Consider the following 13,663-nt stretch of genomic DNA (forward strand, 5'->3'; position numbering starts at 1 on the left):
TATTATTCACAATCTCCTTATCTATGGGATCCTTTTCTGATTGAATTGAAAAACGGATCCTTAAGTTACCCACTAAGCATTGAGATGACTCAAAATCTAATTTGACCCTATTTTCTTCAAGAAAATCTTGACCCAATATGAAGTCACTATTCAGGGAAGGAACCATGTAAAATTTAAATTTAAAAGATTTCTCACTTTCATTTGACTTAAGGGTAAAATCTAACTCGTGAGAACCTTTTGTGAACGTATAACGGCCGTCGCCCCAAACTACACAGTCTAATTCTTCATCTTCAGGTAATTCTGAAGAATTTCTATGTTTACAGATCTTCTGCCACTGGTCAAGACTAACAAAAGAGGCATCGGCCCCGCTATCTAATTTTGCGTGAACTGTCGCGTGTTCGAAAGTAACAGGAATTGTAACCCTTTTATAAACTGAACCTTTCTTGACTGATTCAATCCTTAAAGGGAACGCGACACGCTTTTTACTAGGAGAATTTATTGGGCGCCGGGAGAGGGACCACGTGGGACCTCTCCCGTCTGGGCTTCCCCCGACTGGAACATCTTTGTGTTAGGACAGTCAGGTGCAAGATGACCTGGTTCTTGGCATTTAAAACAAGTTATTGTACGTGTAGAGGGGTAAGATGAGGTCAATTGACGACCGGGGGACTTAGATCTCTGATTATAATATCGGTTATAAGATCGTTGACCTCTATTGGAATTGTTATTAGACCTGGCCCTAGCTCTAGAGTCTAATGGTTGTAAGGGATATTCCCATGTAGGATATGATGGAGAAGTAGGACAAGGGCTTTGACAATGCCCGGCTGAACACTGACTATGGGCTGAGCCTTTATTGGCTGGGCAAGAGGACTCTGTTTTAACCTTAGGTTTTGGGGGAGATTTCCTCTTTTCCCTTTTCTCAGCATTCTTTTTCCTGACTTCAATATCCTTTTCTATGGTTTTACAGGAATTCCTTAACTGTTCCATAGTGGTAAATTGTAAGAAAAGTAGGGGAGTTCTAAGTTCATCTTTCAAATTACTCTTTATTATAGGAACTAATTCCTTTTCGGAGAGGGGATGGGTCATCCCTAGATTCAGCTTCATAACTTCCCCGAAGAATTCCTCTACCGATTCCTTATCTTTCTGACTTCTATGGTTTATTTCTATCTTAAGTTTAGAATCAGCTTCGGAATCTCTAAACTGAACCTTAAAATGTCTCTTAAAAGTGTTCCAAGTTAAATGAGGATGGGAAGGTCTTACGCTACACATTTCGTCATATTGACGGACTAAATCCCTGTACCAATACAAGGCACGTCCTCTTAAAAGGAGAGGCAAAGCAGCTAACCTTTCTTCATTAGATAGCTTATGAAATTTAGCATACTCCTCAAAAGCAGCCAAAAATTCAGTAGCATTATCGTTAGACGATCCCATAAAGGCTAACCTTTCTGGCGGTTCAATAGGGGCTTTTCCCGTTTGAGGAGTTGAACCTCTATTTATCAACATGGGTAAATCCCTAACTAACCTATCAAAACTAGTAGCAAGAGTTTTTTGTATTGCTACATTTTGGTTTGAATTATCCGCCAGTGTTTGGAGCAAAGGCAATATAAAAGCTTTTAATTCCTCTTCGGGAGTGTCTGGTCCTAATTGAGGAATTTGTCGGGACGGAGAATATTGGGTTCCGATAGTTCTAGTTTCTAATTTAGGCAAAACATTAGCAGAACTAATTTTAGGCTTAACAATTTTGGACTCTGATTTAGGAGGATCAAGGGAATTAATCCCAGTTTGAGGAGGGAAATTAGAGGGAGTTAAACATCCCTTAGGGGCAGGAATACTTTTATGAGGGAATAACAAGTAAGGAGAGAAGTTAGGTTCTGAAGAGGCTGCAGTCCTCTTTTTTGAATCTTCTTCATCTCTCTCTTCCTCAATACGAAGCTTCCGGTTAAAGTCCTCCAAGGTATCATCCGTTTCAGGCGGTGCTAGCAGGTCGCCATCGTCTTCCATAGACGTAAACAAATCTTTTGATTTATCTTCCCCTTTCTTTAAGATTAAATTCTCGTCCTCATCCTCAGATATCTGAGGCGATCTCCATGTTTGATTGTTAGCGTTTGAGTAAGCCATGATTAATTTAATTAATTTACAATAATCAAAACACTTTACATCAATCAAGTTAGGTTAACTTTATACAATATAAACAGTAAGTCATCTAACTTCGGTAATTTTATAATAAAGATAATTTTATTTCTTAATTTAGTGTTTAATTTATTCCTGATTAAGTTAGATTTAATTTAAAACAATTATCTTATTAACTATCTATCAATGTGGAAGCCAAGGCTTAGAACCACATGGGGGGCGGATATCCTAACCGACAATGATAAACAGTATTTCTATGGGACTGACCGAGGCTTAGTCGAGTCCCTGTTCGGGCGCCAATTTATGTAACCCTCCGTAGAATAATTTAACTAAGGGAGAAAGACTCCCGAGGGCCATAAAATAAAAGAAAGACAACTTACTTTATTAATCCAAAACAGAAGAAACAATTCTTCTTAAACTTTATTAAATCAAAAAGGGATTAACCCAACTGTACCTAACTTGACAGTGAAGTAACAAGAAAAACTACTGCTCGTTCCGAGAGCTGACTAACAACTGACTTAACATGAAAAATCACAGACATTAGGATAGGAGGAGGAGCATGTAACATGGAGGCATTACACCGTGCCAGATCCAAGGAGTAGAACTCCAGGAATCTGGCAGCCATGCTACAATGTATTTAAAAATAATTCATATTAGCGGGAGTCTGCTTTGTATAGGAGATCCTTTTACCAGAGATTTTCTTCCCTCAGTTAATCCCTAGATAAAGCGAACTTGACAATTTTGTTCCCTATTTAGCGATTCCCTCCATTTTGCCCCACATTACTTGTCGTCTGCTGGCTGCGTCGTGGCTGATCGGAGTGACTTTCATTCTGTTTTTCTTGGGTTGTTATATGCGGACCGAGTTCACGACGGAAAGCTACATTTACATCGACACCCTCTCGGACTTGATCAAATCGCGAATTTCACCTTCAAAGCTCGAGGAAACATACGATCACCTGCAAGTTTCGGTGAATACCCATCTGATCTGTATGTTAAGTTCATCAATTCTTCTGACGTCATTGGTGCGTATCTGCAGGCAGCCCAGGACCCGGCTGTTAAGGAATGGCTAGGCGCACTCGATAAGAAGAAACTTCTTAACGATTTACGGGATTGTATGAGGAAAGATGGTTTCATTCCCATTATTTCCGGCAAGAAAGCTGCGATCACAACGGTCGAATTTCAAAATTATTTATTGTATTTCTTTATGGAAGTCAACCCCGATGGCAAAGAGCTCATCATGAGCAAAGGAGGATTTTATTTTTCGTAACAAGAAGTTGGCTTCGACTACGTACACACCATGTTCAACACCTCTTGGGTGAGAAGCAGCCCCCAACTGCAGGAGTCCGTCCAACTGAGGTCAGTAACGAATTTTATGGTAAAATTTTGAAGAGGTTTTGACGAATGTTCTTTTGCAGCATGGCGCCCATTTTCGAAACGAAAGTTTTCAAATATCTGGGTTTTCAAGAACAATATATGACTGAACAGTACACTTGGAATAAACCGTTGAAAAGGGCGGCTGATTTGGACCTGAGTAGCATCTGCGTTCCTTTCTACTTTCTTCTCATGTTGTTGTCGGGAACAGTAGCCGTTGTGACAACAGAAATAATCTTCAATTAATTGACTTTAAAGATGCGAATAAAATACGTCACTACAACGAATAAAATCACTTGATAATACATCCAAACTTTGAATTTAGAAATGAAGTTCACCAACAAAATCACTGCGTGTTTCGATCTACTCTTCAACTTATAGGGGGTTTTTATACACTTATGACACGAATGCGATTAAACATTTACTCACTCTAATGTGAATTTAAATAAAATTAATTAAATTTGGCAAATATATGGATATATGGTTTTCGTTTAATCAAGAAACTAGTCAATAGAATAGTTTGTAGTCATTTTTATGACACTTAAGTAGAATTGTTGTTTCCACTTGAAATTTCAAAATATAGAGCAAATCCAATTTGACTTTCTTGTAAATTGGCGTTACCAAATAAAATTATATCGTATTCAAATCTAAAATGTTATTGTTGATTTTAAAAAAGCATCAGAGAAGATAGACGTTTTAGAAAATAAATTAAAATTGTAAAAGTTGAAAAATTTAATTTTCAAAATTATCACTATATTTATACGGACTAAGTACTATACATATTTAATGACTTTCTTTAAAATTTCACGATTTAAATGATACTTTCCCTTTAAAGATATCACTAGATTCGACCTTGAATACTTTTCCATTTAGGCAAACTCTGAATATTTTCCTAAACAGAATATCGAACGCCTTTATAGAAATCAAATGATTGCTTTTTGGAGAAACAAGCCTTGGTCCAAAAATCAACATGAATTCAGATTCAATATTGAATAATCACTTCCCCCACCCCCGTTGCATTAACATTCCGGGGGGGGAAGAGCCTTGACAAGTATGACGTCATAGAACCCGGAAAGTAAAGATTTAAGCCCGGAATTTACACCCCCCGTATCATTACGTAAGGAACCCATCAAAAGCAAATTAGTTATGAAATAAACAAATTCAGAGAAAGATGTTTTGAAGCAAGATTATTTTTAGCAGATGCAAATAAATAAAATAGTAAATAGAGATGTAAGGGGAGCGTTGGGATATCTTTTCCCTTGGTATGCATACAGCTAATTGTAATCATTGTGTACGTGAAAACGTTTTACACTCTCAAAGTATCTATATTCGGATTTTTTTTAGAAGAGCTAGCCAGACTAATCATTATGTATGCCCTTGAATTTTACCTCGCGAATTAATGATCTATCTCTCTACTTGTTACACCTTGCGCCCGTGCCTTGGAACTCACGTTGCAACCAACCAATGAAAGTTGTCAGTTATAAAGACGTCATCAGAATTATTATTAATAGGCGTGACGGATCGTAAGTTCTCAAGCCCGGCCCACAAACCCCAAGTAGAGATCAACAAGGGATATATATGGGAGCACAATGGTTCCTATTAGCTGTAAACATTCCTGGCTGGCAACCCATATAGGGAAAATTTACTCAAGCCTTAAAAAATTTCCAATTTTCCTGAATATTTATAAAAAAATTAACTTTCCCTGAGTTTTCACTGAATTTTTTATCAAAAATTTATTTTGTTTACATTTGCATGATGTTCTCAAGAGAGAATGAAGCGAAGCTTTTGAAAATTCCGAGATAAAGCTGGAAATGTGGGGCGAATTTATAACTTCTCCCTAATAAACTAGGTATCACTTCCTGGTTATTGTATATATTTCATCATTTACGTCACGGGAAACTGACATAAACTTGCTGTTAAAGCGAAATTTTGAAGATTTGTTTTTCTGAGGGGGCACAATTTCATTTCGATTTATCTAACGTTATAAAAGGTACAAATTTTGCTTATTAGTGAAAAATTATCAATGTATTTACGCGTACTGAGTAATAGACATGTTTAAAACTTAACGATTTCAATAAAACTCGCCATTTAATGATAAAGCTACCCAAGCGTTTTGTTTAGGCCTGTGCGAGTCCAGTTTTTTTGGGTTCGAGTCGAGTCTCGAGTCCTTAAAAAAGCTCTTATAGAATGTCGAGTCGAGTCTTTTAATTGGTATCGAGTCCTCGAGTCCTTAAGTCAGCCTAAGAACGAGGTTTCAAGTCCAGTGTTGAGTCCTGATAAATTATATCAAGTCCCACTCGAGTCCAATTAAATTAATTCAATTAATACTAACTTTAATTTAATTTACTTAGTTTAATTTTACATAATTTTACAAGAATTAAAATAAATTAATTTCTAATAAAGATAAATTTTACCAGGAATATTCATGATTTTACTCAAAGTATAAATCTCACGACGAAAATGACGCGTCTACAACCAATAGCAACGACAAGTCATTTATACAAATAACAGCCTGTAAGGCATTCACGTACGATCTCTAGGAGTAATATGAAGATAATATAAAAGTGTTTCAGATAAATCAACCATAAATAAAAGGACATAATTTTGGGGTCAAAGTGAGAGGAAAAAAATCAAAAACATGGGGTCTGCAACAATTAGCAACCTAGTCTGTGATATAAAAAACTTGCAAAGACGAATAATTGAAAGTTGCGAAACAATCTAGAACATAGCATTAATTCTTTAACAAATAAAATAATCTTTGTATTATTGTAAATGATAGACATTTTGAACATTACCGATAAATCCATGTTGACATGTTAAGAATAATTTTAAATTCAATCGAAACCGTTGTACTCGATGGCGAAAGTTACCGTGACAGTTTCAATAAGCTTTACTTTACCAGTATAGGCATACTTATTAAGCTTCTGCTAGGAAAAGGTTCAATAAAGTAAAACGATTGAATGCTATTGAAAAATTCTTCCATAAAAATCACTGGTAATTGTAAATGGTATTTCCAGACAAATGCGCGACAAAATAATAAATACCATTGTGTATCAAGTTATTTTTACTTTAACTTTACTTCGAAATTGAAAAACACGGTACAGCAATCCTTGAATGGCTAAAAATCAAAAACACTCAATTTGTGTTGCAACCCAACAATCTTCTAATTCCTGTAATGTTCTAAAATTGTTAACAGTTTCTCGTAAACGAATTTGTTGGCATCTTTTCCGTAAACGAAGTCCACATGCGTAAACTGTGATATTGGTACCCTGTAATTTACAATTAGATTCTTGATACGAGGTACCAGGAGAGCCACGTCAGTTGGAACGGCGAGGTTATCAGCCTGACCCCAAAGAGTGCAATCGGAGTAGTAATGGCCTCGACATTGAATTTCGGAGGTTTTTCCTTCAAACAAAACGAACAAAAAGTCATAAAATTTCGATTTAGCCAATATTAAAGGGAGGGTGAAGTAGAAAATTAACAGATTTTTTATCGATTCTTCCACTAATTACAAGACCAGTCTGCATAGTGAAACATTCAGGAAATACCTCCGAATGATTTTAAAATTCAAATTCGGTTAAGAACTTAAGGATAATTTTAAATAAAGACCTCTGACCAATCGCCTTCCTGTTAACAAAATTCCAGTGGCATGCTCTACACCTCGCGCTACGATTATCACATCGTGCGCAAGTTTTATCAAATCATGCTATATATTTCATTTTGCATGGAGCGTGCCACGAGTATTTTGTTAACAAAAAGGCAGGGCGTTACGCGATTGGTCAGAGGTCCTTATTTCAAATTATCTATAAAATCTCAACCTAATATCAATTTTAAAATCATTTGGCGATATTTCTTGGATGTTTCTTATAATTAGTAGAGGACTCGATGAAAAACCACGTGATTTTCCACTTTCCCTCCCTTTAATTGAGATACCTGGTTATAAACTTCGATGTTCCTGTTCTTTCCGTAATCGAATTTCGTAAATTCATTCGATGCAATAATCTTTCGTTGTGGGGAAAAGATGAAAATTATAATAAAAACCATGTTCAAAGAATATACGGATTACCTGTCCTAAATGTAAAACAGTGTTTATAGAAGTTCCACCAGGGTAATGATGATTTATCACCGAAAATCGGCTCTGCAATATTCTATTTGAGATTTTTCAAAACTTTAATTAGACCTTGTATAACAGACCTCATTAATCTGATTCGAAGAACCACCAGCGATAGAAAACAATAATTTTATGCAAAATTCTGTAAATGGTGGCCGACTGCACGCAAAATCGGTGAGAAAATTACGAAAATCCGAGCTCGGAAGGAGTTCATTTTGACCCAGTAATTTTAAAATGAACTTCATGACATATGTAACAATATGTATGTACATGAGTTACTTTCGGTAAGTAAAATCAAGGACAACTTACGGCTATCTGGTTCCGATAGGGCACCAAAAGCTTCAAGGTACTTGATAAGTGGCCCAAATATACCACGCACTATTAGAAAAAAAGGTGTTTCATGGGTGTTCGGAAATACCTTGAGGTGTTTATAAACTCTTTTTTGAGTGTTTTTTAACTGAGATGGTGTTTCCTCCGAAAAAAGGTGCTAGTTGACTCTTTTAAGGTATTTTTTAAGGAAATGGTGATTCACAGGCACGTAGACACACCTTTAGGTGTTAATTGACCCTTGGTTAATATTTTTTTAAACGGAAATAGTGTTATTAATATAAATCTGTTCGAATGGTGCGAATAAACACCTTTGGGCTTTACTTTACACATTTTTAGCTGATATGGTGTTTTTTAAGTGAAAGGTTATTGATATGAGCTTAGAGGGAAATAATCTACTAATTCTACCTGCATAGTGAAGCATCGTAAAAATATCCCAAAGATTTTAAAAATCAAAATTATTTTATATTTCTTAGGACTAGCTTATTCTAATATTTGAGAGAATTTATACTTATTTTGATTTTTCAATCATTGCAAAATAGTTCTCGAAGAGTTAAATATGCTGGAATGTCTTGGAATTAGAGTAATTCGTAAAAATCACTTGAATTTCCCCTTGACACAGGTTTTTATCTCTCAGAGTGACGATGACGTCACGGAGAGAAATTACACTGGACGTATCTGTGTGTCTGAGATGAAACAGAGCTTTATAGCTACACAACTACTAAAAGAATCGTAATGCCGAAAAATATTTAAAATATTTCCATTTAATATACTGCAAAAAGAAAATGTTATCGTTTTGTAAGAGATCTTATCATCCTACTCGCTTTATATTAACTTTGATATGCGTGTTGTGTCTCGATTCAGATGCAATCTTCATTACTCGTTCTATATAAACTCTCTTTTTTGTCATTCCAAAGAAAGAAGTTTATCTTAAACAGGAGTCTTAAATAATTAAATAAATATAAGTGCTATGAATTATTTTAATTGTCAGTATTTTTCGATAATTATAGTTAGGTCGGTTTAAGAAACTTAATTCCTAAAATAATCTTAAACATAGCTATCTATAAAGTTATACTTCTAGGAAACACCTATATCAGAACTTTTGTAAATTTTGGGTATATAAGGTGATTGATTCACACTAAGAGATAAGAAATGCGCAATTGCGTGAACCTTTGGTGGAAGCTCTGCCATTAGGAGGCTAGACGTTTCTCATGTCTCACGTGTGGCGTATGTGGAGTACACCAAAGCCTAGTGCATGGTGTTGTTAGAAACCATTAAATACCGGTTGGAATTGGGTGAAACAATTGGTTGTTAGACAGCAGGTGAAGGAGTAACGGTTAGTTAATAATTGACGTTAAATAAGATGGATATAGCAACGAAGAAACATTTTCCGAATTTCTGTATACTGCGAAAGCTGTTCGGAAATGACGAACACGTTTGGTTAGATTTGCCAACTGCGAACGCGGTGACAGACAGACACACAGACACGTCCAGTACAAAACCTCTCCGTGACGTCATCGTCACTCGGAGAGGTAAAACTTCTACTTCATTACGCTATCGCCGCACTTGTATTTCTAATGGTATATACCACATACACGCTAATCTGTATCTATTGTCTTCTGACAACACCATCATATAGTCTTCAGTGTATACCACATACACGCCAATCTGAAACGTTGGCTTCTACTCCATTATCATCGTTGGGATTAAGATGTACGCGCGATCGGGTTACGAGAAACGACTAGCCTCCCAATTTCAGGGCTTAGACCAAAGGTTCACGCAATAGCGGTTATTCCTACCAATTTTGAATCAATCGCCTTATTTACCCTTACTTTCCACAAATTGTGAAAACAGTTTACGCTAGAAGTCAAACGTCAATAAGAGATATGTTTAAAATCATTTTAAGAATAACGGTTCTTAAAACCACTTAACTAGAATTAAGGTAAAATACTGACGATTAAAAAAATTAATATCATTTATATTTATTTAAATATTTAAGATAATTTCCTTTCTTCGGAACAACACAAGTGAAAGTTTATATAGAACGAGTTATGAAGATTGCATCTGAGTCGAAACACTACACGCATCTCATAGTTAATATAAAGCGAGTAGGGTGAAAAGATTTCTTACAAAACTATAACATTTTCTTATTGTAGAATATTAAATGAAAATTTGTAAAGTATGTTTCGGCATTACGATTCTCTATGTTGTTTTGTAGCTATAAAGCTCTGTTTCATTTCAATATTCCAAGAAGATCTTTTATATTAATATATCAAATTTGGTGTTTACTTTTTAACTCAGCTTTACTACATTAATATACAGTGTAAACATGAAATTAAACTTTCCTAGTTACACTGAATGTTACTTTTAAATATTTTGGTATGCGTTGTTCGGATTGGTTCCTTGAATTCTTGTGTCTTTGAGGTCTTGACGGTTCACAGTGAGCCGAAAATTAAATACACATTTGAATCAGGTCCTTAAATAGAACTATTGAGGATATACATTAAAGGTTAAACGTAACCATTTCACACGCATACCAATTCTTACACAGTTGAATAAAGCTTACAGCAGAAAAAACGTTTACCCTTAATCCACTGATCCAGCAGATTTTGAGCGACAAATCTATGGTAACTCATGTGTTTTGAAAAAATAAATTTCAAAAACACCTTTTACAGAGTCTATAGACACCTTTCTGGTATAATTATAAACCTCTATTAAGGGTGATGGTTTAAACCTAATAGGAATTAAAAAGCACCAACGTCATTGGAATTTAAAAACACCAAATTAGTCTCAACAAGTTGGGAAAACCAAAATATTACCTCTCCGTGTCGAGAAGATTATATAAACAAAATTATCCAATGAAAACACTTTTGCCCTCATCCTTTATATATATAGGAGGCAATGAATGAAATATATCACAATGCACGGGCCTTGATAGAAACAGGAGGCAATGAAGGAAATATATCGCATGCACGGCCCTTGGTTGATACAGGAGGCAGTGATAATCTCTCTTTGTACGAGAGGTTTATCTTTAATATTTAAATAAATATAATTATTTTTAATTATTTTAATCTTCAATAATTAACATTAATAATAGTTAAATCGTTTAAAATAAAGTTATATCTATTATCTTCTCAAACTTTGCTAATATTGACGTTTAAAGTGAAGGGTACCCCTCTTCCTGCTTTCTTCAAATTTTGGGGTATATATACGATTCGATTCCATTATAATAGTAAGGAAAAAGCGCAATTGCGAAAACCTTTGGTGGCCGATCCCACCTTAGGGAGGCTAGACGTTTCTCGTAACCCTAGCTGATCGCCGCGTATATCCTAAAACCAAACGATGATAATGGAGTAGAAGCCAATGATACAGATTGTTGTCTATGTGGAATAGACGGCAGACCAGTGGATGGTGGTGTTAGAAGCCAGTGTAAGTGCAGACTGGTGTCAATGTGGGATGGACAAAGATCAGAAGATGGTGGTGATTAGAAGCCAGTAAGAACAGACTAGTGTCCGTGAGGTATGGACAAAGACCAGAAGATGGTGGTGTGAGAACTCAAGTAGAGGAGCCATTTCCGTGACTGTGAAAGCAGTTCGGAAATGGCGAGCACGTTTGCTCCGATACGCAATCTGCGAACGCGGTCACGTGGGTGTAACAACGGACAGACAGACACACACAGACACACACACAGACACGGCCGTTACAGAACCTCTCCTGGACTACGTCACACGGAGAGGTAAAAAGACCTTTTTTAAGGGTTTATAAACACTTTTTCTGGTATTAATATACACCTCTATTCAAAGCGATTAAAACACCTAACGGGATTTAAAAAGCACCTTCAGAGAAGGTACTATTACGCACCGTTTTGAAAGGTGCGTATTGACATCCTCTCGAATGGTGCTTTTAAACACCAATAGAGGTGCTCCTGGGGATGCATTAGGAAACACCTCTAAAGGTTTCAAACAGTTCCATTTTTTTAACAGTGCGGGTGCCAATGCCACGAAGAATTTGACCTTTTTGTTATATTCCGGAAATTCGGACAACATGGCGAAAGCTACGGTAGTACCCATGGAATGGCCAACGTGTACCAACTGATCATAACCTGTTTTTTCCAGTATGTAGTCGATGACCGCTGGTAGATCAATAAAAGCCATTTCCTCCCATCTATAAAAATGTGAAGTTTTATATTAATCAAGTGTTTGGGATTGAAAATGGTTTCAAAAGCTTTCTTACGAGAATTCCCAAAATTTCGGATCATTGGTGGTGTAATTGGTATGTTTCTTGGAATAAGTACTACCCCTGGCATTAAAAGCGAGACTCTGATTGGGCGAATTCATGACCCAATCGCTACCGGTACAAAAGTTACCATGGTGCAAATATACGGGTTGTCGAACTGGTCCGTCATACCGGTCCCTGATACCTCGCGGGATTCTCTTGACACCCAAGATGTAACCATCCCTAGTAATGACGTCATGTTCTTCCAATGGATATCCTTTAGTGGTAATCAACTCCGGCTATGTCCGAGTTAAATATAACATGAAGGATGTAAACAAAAATCAAATAGTTATTTAGGAAAACTGAAATTATTATTCCAAACTCACCAGACTTCTATAAGTATCTGGATCTAAAGTCGGTATTATATTAAATATTTATAATAAATCCAAATTTTGCACATGGAATCCTTGTCCAAAGGTCACCTTGGCAAAAATGGACATGAGCGCGAGTAGCTCAACAATTTTCCTGTTTCTAAAGCCATCACTAAAACATATGTGGATAAAAGGCCGTTAAAAACGCGAAAAAAATATAAATGCATGAAAATCAAAGCGTTTTTTTCTATGCAACGTACAACGACGCTATGAGAAAATATGTGTGGGCATGTGTGTAAATTATGTCACTTTCAAAGCGAAATTCATTCGAAGTTAAAAAAAAAATAATTATGAATTCAAGTAGATAAGTCTTTTTCCTTCTTTATAACTTCTCTAAGATTTTAACACGATGAAATGTAGTGAAGTACCTGAATATCAGAATATTTTTGCTTCTTCCGAAAGCAATTCAGGAATCTTGTTATCAACATATGGAACGTGCACTAGAGTCAGCGCACTCGACTTGGCAGACATTACTATGATCAAACAGGATTTCGCACTGCTCAAAACCTGCGTCTGAGTGACAAAGTTTGAGGGAAATGGGACTTTTTACATATCGTGACTTAGTCCACTTTCCGTCGTCACCTGCACCAATCTTGATCACTTCTCTGGACCCAACTTGCATCGAAACCTTTAAAAATATGCAATATTGTTTTACTTGACAAAAGAGCGTTTAATAATTTCGGATTAATTTACATTTGTAACTGTAGATTTCATGTAAAGGCAAATAGATATGACGCTATTCCTCGCCGCCTTTAAAAAGGTACGTCCACGAAGAAGCTTGAAGTGTTTAAGCCTCGGCAGACAGAATTCAGTTACACTCTAAGGACGAAACCAAAGCAATGATACGGAGAAAGTTTGGGGCTTTAAAGTTTCTATTTGCCACACATCTCTTTTATACAGAATATATTCAGGGTTTTTAGAATTTGGGTTTTCAATGAAAGGGTCATTCCACACCGATTCGAGCGACCATGTTACCAAGGGTCGGTCGATCTTAATGAAATTTTAACCACGTTAACTATCAATTATTTGATGGTGAAAGCCCAAATTTTAGCCCAAAATATTAATTAGAACCAAAAGTAGG

Source organism: Phalangium opilio, unplaced genomic scaffold (genome assembly GCF_054372755.1).
Source record: "Phalangium opilio isolate 3A_F unplaced genomic scaffold, DU_Popi_V2 ptg000077l_1, whole genome shotgun sequence".
Taxonomy (NCBI): domain Eukaryota; kingdom Metazoa; phylum Arthropoda; class Arachnida; order Opiliones; family Phalangiidae; genus Phalangium; species Phalangium opilio.